The sequence below is a fragment of the Dermochelys coriacea genome, chromosome 21, assembly GCF_009764565.3.
Source record: "Dermochelys coriacea isolate rDerCor1 chromosome 21, rDerCor1.pri.v4, whole genome shotgun sequence".
Classification (NCBI taxonomy): Eukaryota; Metazoa; Chordata; order Testudines; family Dermochelyidae; genus Dermochelys; species Dermochelys coriacea.
Genome location: NC_050088.1, coordinates 12,444,606 through 12,459,742, shown reverse-complemented (window position 1 = coordinate 12,459,742; position 15,137 = coordinate 12,444,606). Strand labels below are relative to the sequence as shown.

General features: G+C 49.5%; 1 protein-coding gene across 1 annotated transcript in view; it reads left to right on the top strand.

The window, feature by feature from the left end:
• The first annotated feature begins 6,258 nt into the window (after positions 1-6,258).
• Positions 6,259-15,137, top strand: part of KCTD20 (potassium channel tetramerization domain containing 20) — a 43,743-nt gene continuing 34,864 nt past the window's right edge. Inside the window, exon 1 of the mRNA XM_038379661.2 lies at positions 6,259-6,309. The gene's annotated coding sequence lies outside the window, so the exon portion shown is untranslated. The remainder of the gene's footprint in view (positions 6,310-15,137) is intronic.

The window sequence follows — 15,137 nt, the reverse complement described above, 5'->3', positions numbered from 1 at the left end:
AAAACACTGTGAGATAGGTAAATAATACTTATTACCCCCATTTGACAGAGGGGAAGATGAGGATCACCATGTCCAGAAGTAGCCGGTTGACTTTGGGTGCCTCTGTTTTTTGAGGTGCCCAACTTGAGAACTTGGGCCTGATTTTCAGAGATGCTAAGGATCTAAAATTCCCATTAACTTCACACAGCTGTGTGAAGTCAAACACTTCTCAATGTTGGGCTTTGGCACCCGAAATCAGAGGCCAGTCCTAAAACTTGTTGCTGAAATGAGTAGCCCAAAACCACAGAGCCAGTGAGTGGGGGAAAAACTGGTATAATAGCACAAGGCCTTGGCTTAACAATATTCTGTAGTAGGGGTCCTAGGACGTAGTAAGAAGAGACAAGAGCAAATCTGAAACAGAAAGAGGGTCAACTTAAATGCAGTAAAAGGGAAGCTGATCTCAGTAGCAGATCCCCTTGGTGGGCATTGCAGCAGTTCTTCAAAAGTAGATTTAGATCTGAAGTGAGAGACACAAGGGGTGTCATTTGCTATAGGGCAAAGGGGGCAGGTGCCCCCCAACCTTGTTTTTCCCCTCCAATGTCATAGGTCAATATGCTCTCTTTTTTGCTCCTCCTCCCCCTGACTTTTGCAGGATATAATATAATCACATATAATGTTAACAGAACTTTGCTCCTCCCTATCTCTTCCCCTCCAAATTTTCCTAAAATTATGCCCCTGAAAGGCACAAGTCTTCACAGAAGGGGCATAGGTAGTGTGATTTGATTTTTTTTTTAAATGATTGACTTATGAGTATGTGGCTGACAGCAGAAAAATCTTCCCTCGCTTCTTGTTTTTTGAATCCTCTTTCCTTTCTGTGACCGTTAGCCCACTAGCAGTGAGCATCTCCCCTTAAGTGATTGCTATAAAGCAGATCCTAATCTTCTTGTCTCCTAAATGGGCTCAACTTCTCGCTGGGAAGGGGAAGACCATGATGTTTTTGGGGGGCACAGTGACATTTTGGTGGATCCAATCCCAGTTAAATTGTAGCCTAACCCATTCAGAAATAAAGGCCTTGTCTACACTGCCACTTTACAGCACTGAAACTTTCTCACGCAGGGGTGTGGAAAAACACACCCCTGAGCAATGCACGTTTCAGCACTGTAAAGTGTCAGAGTAGACTGCACCAGCGGTGGGAGCTACACCCCTCATGGGGGTTGTGTTTTTTAACAAGTTTTTTCCTTGTGCTGGAGCTGCGACTACACAGCGGCAATGCTTTAACGTTGGTAGTGAAGACAAAGATGTACTCAGCCAGTGCGTCAGCTCCTTGCAGGCCGGGTTCTGTCTTCCTATTGCCAATACCTTCCCCTCAAGGCCCAGCACCTCCTTAGGGACAACTTCTCAAAGCCGGTGCCAAAAGATGATTTATGCAGGCATAACTACTGTTCTGTTGTGCCTCAACAACGCCCCATCCATTCTGTGGCTTCAGCCAATGTGGGGTGACACACCCAAACCACATTCAGGGGCAGGATCGCATTTGACTTCATTAACAAAAGAAACACTAATTGCAAGTGGTAAATGTTTATTTTTCAAATCTGTATAAACAAGCTCAAAGAAATGGGGTTAGAAACTTTTCTCTACACTTTAAACCTGAACTTTTTAATCATAGAAACAACCATAAAGCACCCCAGCATAGAACAAAGAACTTATGATCCAAGTAGACATTTTTTTTTCAAATAATCTTATGAAACATTAATCTGTAATTCTTATTTTCTGCCACCTTTGTTCCCTCATGGATTCTCCCATGTAGATTTAAGCTAATGCATTGTTACCCCAGGAAGGAATGCCACACATAGGCAATAATTTCAAATATGCTTACACTTCCTGACTCAAGAGCTACTTTTAGAAATTAGCATTGATCTGTACCATCTTGGCGTGTTTAGGTAATAGAACCTGCATGATGAAAAACACCATCTCAAACCGACAGCTTTGCATCATGAACACATTTGTTACCGCAACAGCTGCAATGTACTACAGCATTCTTTCTGCTGCTTTAGTGTGATCATAGCTTTAAACATCAAAGTAGCTTCTATGCAGAATATATCGCCACATAACCAGAGACTGAAGCTTCCTGGATATGTAACTAATTAAGAAGCTCAAATTAACATTCATAGCCAACATTTTCCAAGCTGGGTGCCAAAGACAGGCCCCCAACTTCATATCTAGGCATCTAAATAAAAGTGGCCTGATTTTCAGATGTGCTGAGCACCCACAAATCCCCCCAAAAAGCCAATGTAAGCAGAAGGTTCTCAGCAAGTAGATCACTTTTCTTTCCATGTGTGTATATATAGGTAGGCAACAACAATGTGTGTGTTTGTGCACTGGCATTCAGATCTCTTGACAAATGATTGATAAGGAAGTCTATATGCTGTGTATTACTGCCTTCCCTATTCATTTTTCAGGAGTGGTATAAGGTGTGGTGGAAGGTGACGGGCTACAAGTAATACAATTTACAGAATTTGCTTTTTAACTAAATATAGGTCCAATCCAGTAAACATTTATGCAAGTGAGTAACTTTACTCGTGTGCCTAGTCCCCTAAATTCAATAGGTCCTAGGTGAGTAAAATTATTAAAATGCTTACATATTTGCAGGATCAGGCTCATTAATGTGCATCCCAAAGGAATGTTGTGAATAATCAAAATGGGTCACAGAGGTTACATTTGATCTATCCAACCACATCACTTGAGGTCAGTGACCAACACATCAGTGCAGTCTAAGCTAAGGGATCGCTTCGTTACATAGATCACACTGTAAATCTAGTTAGAAATAATGCAAAACTTCATGAAACTTTCTAAGCAAGAACAAAATAAAGTGAGCTGTCCCCTCTCTGATGTCTCTTGGTTCTCCCAGGTGTAGGCCCTGTGAAAACACACATGCCAAGGTATTAAAGAACAGGCTAGGAATGCATATGTGAGAATTATCACACCTTCTGCCTGTAACCAGAAAACATCAGGGGCCTAATCCTGCAACCTCGTGGCTTCAGTAGGAGCCAATCTCAGGAGAGAAGACTGCCAAGCTGGGTCTCAAGGTGGTTTTTAAGGAAAATGGCAAATTCCTCTCCCTCCTGCTGCTGGAATGTGTCCATGGATGTGACACCGTATTTATAGTGTGCTGTTCAATGAACATATGTGCTGCTTCACAAGCATGACCAGGAACAGACGGTCCCTGCTCAAAGGAGTTTGCAGTTTAATTCAGACAATACTTGCATGCAGAGCACAAAGGCCTGTCCCCCCTTCTCTCTCTCTACCTACTCAACATCCTCCTCTCGCTCAGCATGCTGCCTAAACTCTCTGACAATCCAGCGATCAACAGCATCCCCAATAGAAGCCAGCTGAAGGGCCAGTTTCTGGCACAGTTCCTCTTGGCCGCTGCTCCTGGAGGGAAGAGCTAGCTGAGGAAGAAGGGTAAGGTGACCTGGATGGGGGGTGAGCACAGGTTAAACAATAGAATTGTGAAGGCAGTTGGCTCACGTTGCCTACATGGAATGTAATCCTGCCAGAGGCACTTGCAAAGGTATAATTAACAGGCATCAATAGTAAAAAGAAAAGGAGTACTTGTGGCACCTTAGAGACTAACAAATTTATTAGAGCATAAGCTTTCGTGAGCTACAGCTCGCTTCATCGGATGCATCAACAGTGCTACACTTGCCCCTCGGGGGCCAGGAACATTTCGCAGTCCCAAGGAATAAACCCTCCTCTGTGTGAGACAAGGCCACTCCACTCCCCACAATCCACTTGAGATATCACCCCTCTCCATGCTCCTCCTCGCTGAGTTCCTTCTAGGGAAATTCCCCAATAATCACTCCCTAATCTTTAAAAAGAAAAGGAGCGCTTGTGGCACCTTAGAGACTAACAAATTTATTTGAGCCTAAGCTTTGGATACCAGGGACATCCTCCCATCACTCCCCACATTGGAGCACCAGGGACATCCCCCCCCATCACTCCTCCCTTGGAGCACCAGGTCATCCCCCCCCATCTTTCCCCACATTGGAGTACCAAGGACAACCCCCCCATCACTCCCCCTTGGGGCACCAGGGACATCCCCCCATCACCCCCCTTGGGGCACCAGGGACATCCCCCCCACTCATCATTCCCCACATTGGAGTACCAGGGACAACCCCCCCATCACTCCCCCTTGGGGCACCAGGGACATCCCCCCCGCTCATCATTCCCCACATTGGAGTACCAGGGACGAACCCCCCCATCACTCCCCCTTGGGGAACCAGAGACATCCCCCCATCACCCCCCCTTGGGGCACCAGGGACAACCCCCCATCACCCCCCTTTTGGGGCACTAGGGACATCCCCCCCATCACTCCCCCTTGGGGCACCAGGGACATCCCCCCTGCTCATCATTCCCCACATTGGAGTACCAGGAACAACCCCCCCCCATCACCCCCCTTGGGGTACCAGGGACATCCCCCCTGCTCATCATTCTCCACATTGGAGTACCAGGGACAACCCCCCCCATCACCCCCCCTTGGGGCACCAGGGACATCCCCCCCGCTCATCATTCCCCACACTGGAGTACCAGGGACAACCCCCCCCATCACCCTCCCTTGGGGCACCAGGGACATCCCCCCTGCTCATCATTCCCCACATTGGAGTACCAGGGACGACAACCCCATTACCCCCCCTTGGTGCACCAGGGACATCCCCCCCCATCATTCCCCACATTGGAGTACCAGGGACATCCCCCCCCCATCATTCCCCACATTGGAGTACCAGGGAAAACCCCCCCATCACTCCCCCTTGGGGCACCAGGGACAACCCCCCCCATCATTCCCCACATTGGAGTACCAGGGACAACCCCCCCATCACCCCCCCTTGGGGCACTAGGGACATCCCCCCCATCGCTCCCCCTTGTGGCACCAGGGACATCCCCCCTGCTCATCATTCCCCACATTGGAGTACCAAGAACAACCCCCCCCATCACCCCCCCTTGGGGCACCAGGGACATCCCCCCTGCTCATCATTCCCCACATTGGAGTACCAGGGACAACTCCCCCATCACCCCCCCTTGGGGCACCAGGGACATCCCCCCCCATCATTCCCCACACTGGAGTACCAGGGACAACCCCCCCATCACCCCCCCTTGGGGCACCAGGGACATCCCCCCCCATCATTCCCCACATTGGAGTACCAGGGAAAACCCCCCCAGCACCCCCCCTTGGGGCACCAGGGACATCCCCCCCATCATTCCCCACATTGGAGTACGAGGGACAACCCCCCCATCACCCCCCCTTGGGGCACTAGGGACATCCCCCCCATCACTCCCCCTTGGGGCACCAGGGACATCCCCCCGCTCATCATTCCCCACATTGGAGTACCAGGGAAAACCTCCCCATCATCCCCCCTTGGGGCACCAGGGACATCCCCCCTGCTCATCATTCCCCACATTGGAGTACCAGGGACAACCCCCCCATCACCCCCCCTTGGGGCACCAGGGACATCCCCCCTGCTCATCATTCCCCACATTGGAGTACCAGGGACAACCCCCCCATCACCCCCCCTTGGGGCACCAGGGACATCCCCCCCATCATTCCCCACACTGGAGTACCAGGGACAACCCCCCCATCACCCCCCCTTGGGGCACCAGGGACATCCCCCCCCATCATTCCCCACATTGGAGTACCAGGGAAAACCCCCCCAGCACCCCCCCTTGGGGCACCAGGGACATCCCCCCCATCATTCCCCACATTGGAGTACCAGGGACAACCCCCCCATCACCCCCCCTTGGGGCACTAGGGACATCCCCCCCATCACTCCCCCTTGGGGCACCAGGGACATCCCCCCCGCTCATCATTCCCCACAGTGGAGTACCAGGGACAACCCCCCCCATCATCCCCCCTTGGGGCACCAGGGATATCCCCCCTGCTCATCATTCCCCACATTGGAGTACCAGGGAAAACCCCCCCATCACCCCCCCTTGGGGCACCAGGGACAACCCCCCCAATCATTCCCCCCCTTGGGGCACCAGGGACATCCCCCCCATCATTCCCCACACTGGAGTACCAGGGACATCCCCCCCAATCATTCCCCCCCTTGGGGCACCAGGGACAACCCCCCCAATCATTCCCCCCCTTGGGGCACCAGGGACATGCCCCCCATCACGCCCCCCGCCCCACCAGAGAGCCCGGCCACCGCCCTCCTCTTTCTCGGATCTGATTGGTTATCGGTGCCAAGCCAGTGGGCCAATCAGGTTGAGGAGGGGGCGTGGTTTGGGGGCGGGGACGCTGGACGCTGGAGTGGTGCGGCCCGCGGCGGGGAGGAGGTGAGCGCGAGAGCGAGGTGGGGGGTCTGTCTGTCCCCCGACGCTGAGAAGGGGTTCCTGGGGGGGCTGCGGCTGCCCCTCCCCCTCCCATTCTGACGGGAGTGTCTGGGGGAGCTAGGACTGCCCCCCCACACACACACTTTGGGGGGGTCTCTGGGGGTGCTAGGGGCTGGGGCTGCCCCCCACTCTGATGGGAGTACCTGGGGGTGCTGGGGCTGCCCCCCACTCTGACGGGAGTACCTGGGGGTGCTGGGGCTGTCCCCCACTCTGGGGAGTAGTCTCTGTAGGAGCTAGGACTGCCCCCCCACACACACTTTGGGGGGTCTCTGGGGGTGCTAGGGCCTGGGGCTGCCCCCCACTCTGACGGGAGTAACTGGGGGAGCTGGGGCTGCCCCCCACTCTGACGGGAGTATCTGGGGGTGCTGGGGCTGCCCCCCACTCTGGGGAGTAGTCTCTGTAGGAGCTAGTACTGCCCCTCCCACACACACACTTTGAGGGGGGTCTCTGGGGGTGCTAGGGCCTGGGGCTGCCCCCCACTCTGATGGGAGTATCTGGGGGTGCTGGGGCTGCCCCCCACTCTGGGGAGTAGTCTCTGTAGGAGCTAGGACTGCCCCCCCCACACACACACTTTGAGGGGGGTCTCTGGGGGTACTAGGGGCTGCAGCTGCCTCCTCACTATGAAGGCGAGGGGGTGTCAAATTGTGTATCATTTACTCTTTTGCAAGGGGGTACAAAATGGTGCTGAATCACGATTCTGTACTTGCACTGGTGTTGTTTTATGCTCACTTGGCAGAGATGTAAATAACTACACAAGGTGCAAGGCAGTCAATTATTTAGTGTTTAAATTTAGATTCACTGTCTATCCACAGAGTTGCAGTGGTTTAACTGGAGGTGTGATTTTTAAACCCAATGAAGGCAGGTTTACGTGCAATTTCTGTACCAGGGAGGAAGTGGGCTGTAGCCCACAAAAGCTTATGCTCAAATAAATTTGTTAGTCTCTAAGGTGCCACAAGTCCTCCTGTTCTTTTTACTTCAATTAGGGATGTTATCCTTACAATAGTAATAATTATTCAGTGCAACCTAGTGTGGATGCAGTTTTATCGGTATAAAGGCACTTTAAACAAATATAGCTTATTTCACTGTTATTTTGCATTAAATCACTCAGGTCTGTTTCAATATATCTTAAATCAGTTAGGAGCAGGTTTAAACTGAACTGAAATAAAATGTGCTTAAAAACAAGACACCATGCAGAGGTGTGCACTAGCTTTGCTAAACTGGTGTAGATTTATGGATAGATAATTTTAATACACAAAACAAGGAGTTATCTTTGGAAAATACGTTTTCATTTTCTTCCAACCCTGCCCCTGCTAATAGTTCTGAAATATTTTTGTGTGGGTTGAGGTATACAATACTGTTATATTTATATGTGGGAAATCATAGCATAGATATTTCTAAGGCCTCTTAACTTGTAAGGTGTTCTGTGCAGGCAGGTGCCTGCACCTGTGTGGAGCCCCATTGACTTCAAGGCTCCAAGAGGTTACAGGGATTTGTCCACATGGGACTCAAAAGGGCCCAAATCCCTGTCTGTGCTACAAGTTCAGTCATGTTCAGAAACTGATTTTAGCAGACACAGTTGTGTTGGACAGAGTGGTTGGTATATAACTGTGGATTTTTATTTTTTTTAATCGATTGAAACTGGTCTCTGAGGGTATGTCTACACTACGAAATTAGGTCGAATTTATAGAAGTCGGTTTTGTAGAAAGCGTTTTTATACAGTCGAGTGTGTGTCCCCCCGCACAAATGCTCTAAGTGCATGTAGTCGGCGGACTGTGTCCACAGTACCAAGGCAACAGTCAACTTCCGGAGCTTTGCACTGTGGGTAGCTATCCCACAGTTCCCTCAGTCTCCACCGCCCATTTGAATTCTGGGTAGAAATCCCAGTGCCTGATGGGGCTAAAACGTTGTCGCGGGCAGTTCTGGGTACATATCGTCAGGCACCCGTTCCCTCCCTCCCTCCCTCCGTAAAAGCAAGGGCAAACAATCGTTTTGCACCTTTTTTCTTGAGTTACCTGTGCAGACGCCATACCACAGCAAGCATGGAGCCCGCTCAGCTAACCGTCACCGTATGTCTCCTGGGTGCTGGCAGACATGGTACTGCATTGCTACACAGCAGCAGTTTATTGCCTTTTGGCAGCAGACAGTGCAGTATGACTGGTAGCCGTCGTCGACGTAGTCCTGGGTGCTCTTTTAACCGGGTGCTTGGGCAAACATGGGGGTGACTCAGCCAGGTCATTTCCCTTGTTTCGTCTCATGGCGATTGAGTTCTACCGGCAGTGCACTGTCTTTTAATTTGCAGCCAGCAGAAGACGGCCAGTAGTCATACTGCACCGTCTTCTGGCGAGCACCCAGGAGGTGACGATGGCTAGCGGTCGTACTGCACAGTCTGCTGCCAGCATGATGTATAAAGATAGATGAAGTGGCTCAAAATAAGAAACAGACCAGATTTGTTTTGTATTCATTTTCTCCTCCCTCTCTCTGTGAAACTGATGGCCTGCTAAACCCAGTTTTGAGTTCTGTCCTTGAGGTTTTGAGTTCTATCCTTGAGGCAGCCATTCAGTTTCTCGCAAAGCCACCCCCTTTGTTGATTTTAATTCCCTGTAAGCCAACCCTATAAGCCGTGTTGTCAGTCGCCCCTCCCTCCGTCAGGGCAACAGCAGACAATCGTTCCGCGCCTTTTTTCTGTGCAGACGCCATACCACGGCAAGCATGGAGCCCACTTAGATCACTTTGGCAATTAGGAGCACATTAAACACCACACGCATTATCCAGCAGTATATGCAGCACCAGAACCTGGCAAAGTGAAACCGGGCAAGTAGGCGACATCAGCGCAGTGACGAGAGTGATGAGGACGTGGATACAGACTTCTCTCAAAGCACGGGCCCTGCCATTGTGGGCATCATGGTGCTAATGGGGCAGGTTCATGCGGTGGAACGCCGATTCTGGGCTCGGGAAACAAGCACAGACTGGTGAGACCGCATAGTGTTACAGGTCTGAGACGATTCCCAATGGCTGCGAAACTTTCGCATGCGTAAGGGCACTTTCATGGAACTTTGTGACTTGCTTTCCCCTGCCCTGAGGTGCAAGAATACCAAGATGAGAGCAGCCCTCACAGTTGAGAAGCGAGTGGCAATAGCCCTGTGGAAGCTTGCAACGCCAGACAGCTACCGGTCAGTCAGGAATCAATTTGGAGTGGGCAAATCTACTGTGGGGGCTGCTGTGATGCAAGTAGCCAACGCAATCAAAGATCTGCTGATATCAAGGGTAATGACCCTGGGAAATGTGCAGGTCATAGTAGATGGCTTTGCTGCAATGGGATTCCCTAACTGTGGTGGGGCCATAGACGGAACCCATATCCCTATCTTGGCACTGGAGCACAAAGCCAGCGAGTACATAAACCGCAAGGGGTACTTTTCAATAGTGCTGCAAGCACTGGTGGATCACAAGGGACGTTTCACCAACATCAACATGGGATGGCCGGGAAAGGTACATGACGCTCGCATCTTCAGGAACTCTGGTCTGTTTCAAAAGCTGCAGGAAGGGACTTTCTTCCCAGACCAAAAAATAACCATTGGGGATGTTGAAATGCCTATAGTTATCCTTGGGGACCCAGCCTACCCCTTAATGCCATGGCTCATGAAGCCATATATAGGCAGCCTGGAGAGTAGTCAGGAGCTGTTCAACTACAGGCTGAGCAAGTGCAGAATGGTGGTAGAATGTGCATTTGGACATTTAAAAGCGCGCTGGTGCAGTTTACTGACTCGGTTAGACCTCAGCAAAACCAATATTCCCACTGTTATTACTGCTTGCTGTGCGCGGCACAATATCTGTGAGAGTAAGGGGGAGACGTTTATGGTGGGGTGGGAGGTTGAGGCAAATCGCCTGGCTGCTGGTCACGCACAGCCAGACACCAGGACAGTTAGAAGAGCACAGGAAGGTGCGGTGCGCATCAGAGAAGCTTTGAAAACCAGTTTCATGACTGGCCAGGCTACGGTGTGAAAGTTCTGTTTGTTTCTCCTTGATGAAATCCCCCGCCCCTTGGTTCACTCTACTTCCCTGTAAGCTAAACACCCTCCGCACCTCCCTTCGATCACCACTTGCAGAGGCAATAAAGTCATTGTTGCTTCACATTCATGCATTCTTTATTAATTCATCACACAAATAGGGGGATAATTACCAAGGTAGCCCAGGAGGGGAGGTGGAGGAGGGAAGGACAAGGCCACACAGCACTTTAAAAGTTTAAAACTTATTGAATGCCAGCCTTCTGTTACTTGGGCAATCCTCTGGGGTGGAGTGGCTGGGTGGCTGGAGGCCCCGCCACTGCGTTCTTGGGCGTATGGGTGAGGAGGCTATGGAACTTGGGGAGGAGGGTGGTTGGTTACACAGGAGCTGTAGCGGCGGTCTGTGCTCCTGCTGCCTTTCCTGCAGCTCAACCATACGCTGGAGCATATTAGTTTGATCCTCCAGCAGCCTCAGCATTGAATCCTGCCTCCTCTCATCACGCTGCCGCCACCTTTCAGCTTCAGCCCTCTCTTCAGCCCGCCACTTACTCTCTTCAGCCCGCCACCTCTCCTCCCGGTCATTTTGTGCTTTCCTGCACTCTGACATTGTCTGCCTCCATGCATTCGTCTGTGCTCTGTCAGTGTGGGAGGACAGCATGAGCTCAGAGAACATTTCATCGTGAGTGCGTTTTTTTCACCTTCTAATCTTCATTAGCCTCTGGGAAGGAGAAGATCCTGTGATCCTTGAAACACATGCAGCTGGTGGAGAAAAAAAAAGGGACAGTGGTATTTGAAAAGACACATTTTATAGAACAATGGGTACACTCTTTCATGGTAAACCTTGCTGTTAACATTACATACAAAGCACATGTGCTTTCGTTACAAGGTCGCATTTTGCCTCCCCCCACCGTGTGGCTAACAGCGGGTAACATTTCTGTTCAGCCATAGGCAAACAGCCCAGCAGGAGCGGGCACCTCTGAATGTCCCCTTAAGAAAAGCACCCTATTTCAACCAGATGACCATGAATGATATCACTCTCCTGAGGATAACACAGAGATAAAGAATGGATGTTGTTTGAACGCCAGCAAACATACACTGCAATGCTTTGTTCTACAATGATTCCCGAGTACGTGCTACTGGCCTGGAGTGGTAAAGTGTCCTACCATGGTGGATGGAATAAGGTTGCCCTCCCCAGAAACCTTTTGCAAAGGCTTTGGAAGTATATCCAGGAGAGCCATGAATGCCAGGGCAAATTAATCATTAAACATGCTGGTTTTTAAACCTTTTTATAGTATTTTAAAAGGTACATTCACCAGAGGTCCCTTCTCCGCCTGGTGGGTCCAGGAGGCAGCCTTGCGTGGGTTCGGGGGATACTGGCTCCAGGTCCAGGGTGAGAAACAGTTCCTGGCTGTCGGGAAGACCGGTTTCTCCACTTGTTTGCTGTGAGCTATCTACAGCCTCCTCATCATCGTCTTCCTCGTCCCCAAAACCTGCTTACGTGTTGCCTCCATCTCCATGGAAGGAGTCAAACACACAGCTGGGGTAGTGGTGGCTGAACCCCCTAAAATGGCATGCAGCTCATCATAGAAGCAGCATGTTTGGGGCTCTGACCCGGAGCGGCCGTTCGCCTCTCTGGTTTTCTGGTAGGCTTGCCTCAGCTCCTTAAGTTTCACTCGGCACTGCTTCGGGTCCCTGTTATGGCCTCTGTGCTTCATGCCCTGGGAGATTTTCACAAATGTTTTGGCATTTTGAAAACTGGAACGTAGTTCCGATAGCATGGATTCCTCTCCCCATACAGCGATCAGATCCCGTACCTCCCGTTTGGTCCATGCTGGAGCTCTTTTGTGATTTTGGGACTCCATAATGGTCACCTCTGCTGATGAGCTCTGCATGGTCACCTGCGGCTTGCCACGCTGGCCAAACAGGAAATTGAAATTCAAAAATTCGCAGGCCTTTTCCTGTCTACCTGGTCAGTGCATCTGAGTTGAGAGTGCTGTCTAGAGCGGTCACAATGGAGCACTCTGGGATAGTTCCTGGAGGCCAATACCATCTAATTGCGTCCACAGTATCCCAAATTTGACCCAGCAAAACTGATTTCAGCGCTAATCCCCTTGTCGGGGGTGGAGTAAGGAAATCGATTTTAAGAGCCCTTTAAGTTGAAAAAAAGGGCTTCGTCATGTGGACGTCAGGGTTACATCGATTTAATGCTGCTAAATTCGACCTCAATGCCTAGTGTAGACCAGGACTGAGGAGGGGAGCAAGGGATACTGGTCTCAAACTGTTTAAATGTATATCTAATCCACCATGTTAGTGGGAACCACTTTAAAAGTAATTCTCAAAATGGCTAAATGTGTAGTGTAGATGGAGTCGAGGAGAATGGAGATAACTCTTTACTTTGTTTCGTACTCCAAAGACTGTGGTCCTAACTTCATACTCTTTTACTGGTTTATGCATTGTGCTACCCCCCACTACCTGGCCTGCACGTATATTTAGGGAAAAGGATTGAGAAGCAGTTTTATTTCATCTGATCTGTTTATAAATGAATTCTTACCTGGGTTTCTTGCCATATCTGCTGCCTCTTCTTTTTGACGTATTCAGTCTTGCCTTGCTGGTAAGCATCTGAGAAAAGAGCTTCACTGCCATCAGCTTTTATGTCTGTTGTCACTTTGTGATTGATACAACATAACTTTTTTGTTGGTTAGATGCAGTCTGCTATAGCTCATCAAAAACAACAACTTTATGTTTCTGTTATTGGGGTGGTGGTTTATATTCTACTAGCATAGAGACTTTGGGAGCATGCTAGGACTTGTTTATCATTTGACCTTTCCTTGAGCCACCTGGAAGTGTCTGTCACATTTTTATTAGTATTTCCCTACTACTACCACCCCTTTTTTCAAACTGGCCTTATATCAGTGGGTGGGATTTTTCCAAAGGGTGTTAGGGATACAGATGCCTAATACCAATTTAAAGTGGGAGTTGAACACAGTTAAAAATTCCACCCTGTGAGCCTGAAGATCCTTGTGCAGAAAAAAATTAACAAATAAAAGTTTAAATAATACTTTGCATTTCACAGTAAATTTCATGCCAGGATCTTACAGTGCTCTGTGAAAATTAACTAAGCCTCAGCACCACTGTTGCACAAATTGTAAACATCATAATGTAACTGTAGTGTTAAAGTCCAAGTAGGTGGCAGTATTTTATTATTTGTGTTACACTGATGACTAGAGGCCTCAACCAAGGTTAGGGTCCCATTTTGCTAGGTGCTGCACATACACATAATAAGATTATGATTGTTTGAGGGGTTATGTTAGTATACCCGTCTGATTTTTGTGAAAAAGCATATTATATGTCAATCTCCATTTTTCAGAGTAGCAGCCGTGTTAGTCTGTATTCGCAAAAAGAAAAGGAGTACCCGTGGCACCTTAGAGACTAACAAATTTATTAGAGCATAAGCTTTCGTGATGCATCCGATGAAGTGAGCTGTAGCTCACGAAAGCTTATGCTCTAATAAATTTGTTAGTCTCTAAGGTGCCACGGGTACTCCTTTTCTTTTTGCGAATCTCCATTTTGAGTCACCTTGATTGCATGCTGCACTATATACTGCTAATGCTAGATTGCATCATCTCTCTTGTGCTCGGGGGAAGCACCAATATCTAGGTGTTTGAGCATGAATAACAGGGACATCAAGAACCACCCAGAAATTGAATAGCTTTGCTCTAGCAATGGAGGTTACTGTCAAAGACTCATGACTAGGGCCCTACCAAATTCACGGCCATGAAGAACGCGTCACAGATCGTGAAATCTGGTCTTCTGTGTGCTTTTACCCTATACTATACAGATTTCACAGGGGAAACCAGTGTTTCTCAAACTGGGAGTTGCAGGCAGGTCGCAAGGTTATTTTAGGGGGGTCGCGGTATTGCCACCCTTACTTCTGCTCTGCCTTCACAGCTGGGTGGCTGGAGAGTGGCAGCTGCTTACTGAGGGCCCAGCTCTGCAGGCAGCAGCACAGAAGTAAGGGTGGCAATACTGTCTCCTGCCATCCTTACTTCTGCACTGCAACTGGCGGTGGCTCTGCCTTCAGAGCTGGGCTCCTGGCCAACAGCCGCCATGCTCCAGCTGCCCAGCACTGAAGGCAGCGCTGCTGCCAGCAGCAGCACAGAAGTAAGGGTAGTACCACTGTACCCCCTACAATAACCTTGCGACCCCCACCCCACAACTCCTTTTTAGGTCAGGACCCCTCAAATTACAACACTGTGAAATTTCAGATTTAAATAGCTGAAATTATGAAATTTATGATTTAAAAATTTCTAGGACTGTGAAATTGACCAAAATGGACTGTGAATGTATTGGGCCCTACTCATGATTCTTATCCACTGTAATGGCTATCTGTGACAACAGCATGGGAGGTGGACAGAATGGAAAAGGCTGAAGGAGACATGGTGTTAAAAACTGCTTTTAAAAAGGCACTCACTCTTTCGCAAACTGGCAGACTCACCAAGAGGAGAAGACTGAGCAAGAGGAGTGGGGTACTGGACAGTCCTGACTCTCTGAAGAACGCTGACCAAAACCCAAAGGGCTCTCAGACGGATGAGGAAATGGAGGGAGGGTCTTGCATTCAGATGTTTGTTGTCGTCGTCCCCCCCACCCCCACCACCACCAGATCTGTAATTCTTATGCTTGACTGAGTAAAGTATGTCCAATTATGAAGTTCCTTTAAAAGGCCTGTGTGTCCCTTGCTTTAACTGTCATAGTCCCCAAAGAGTTAAACTG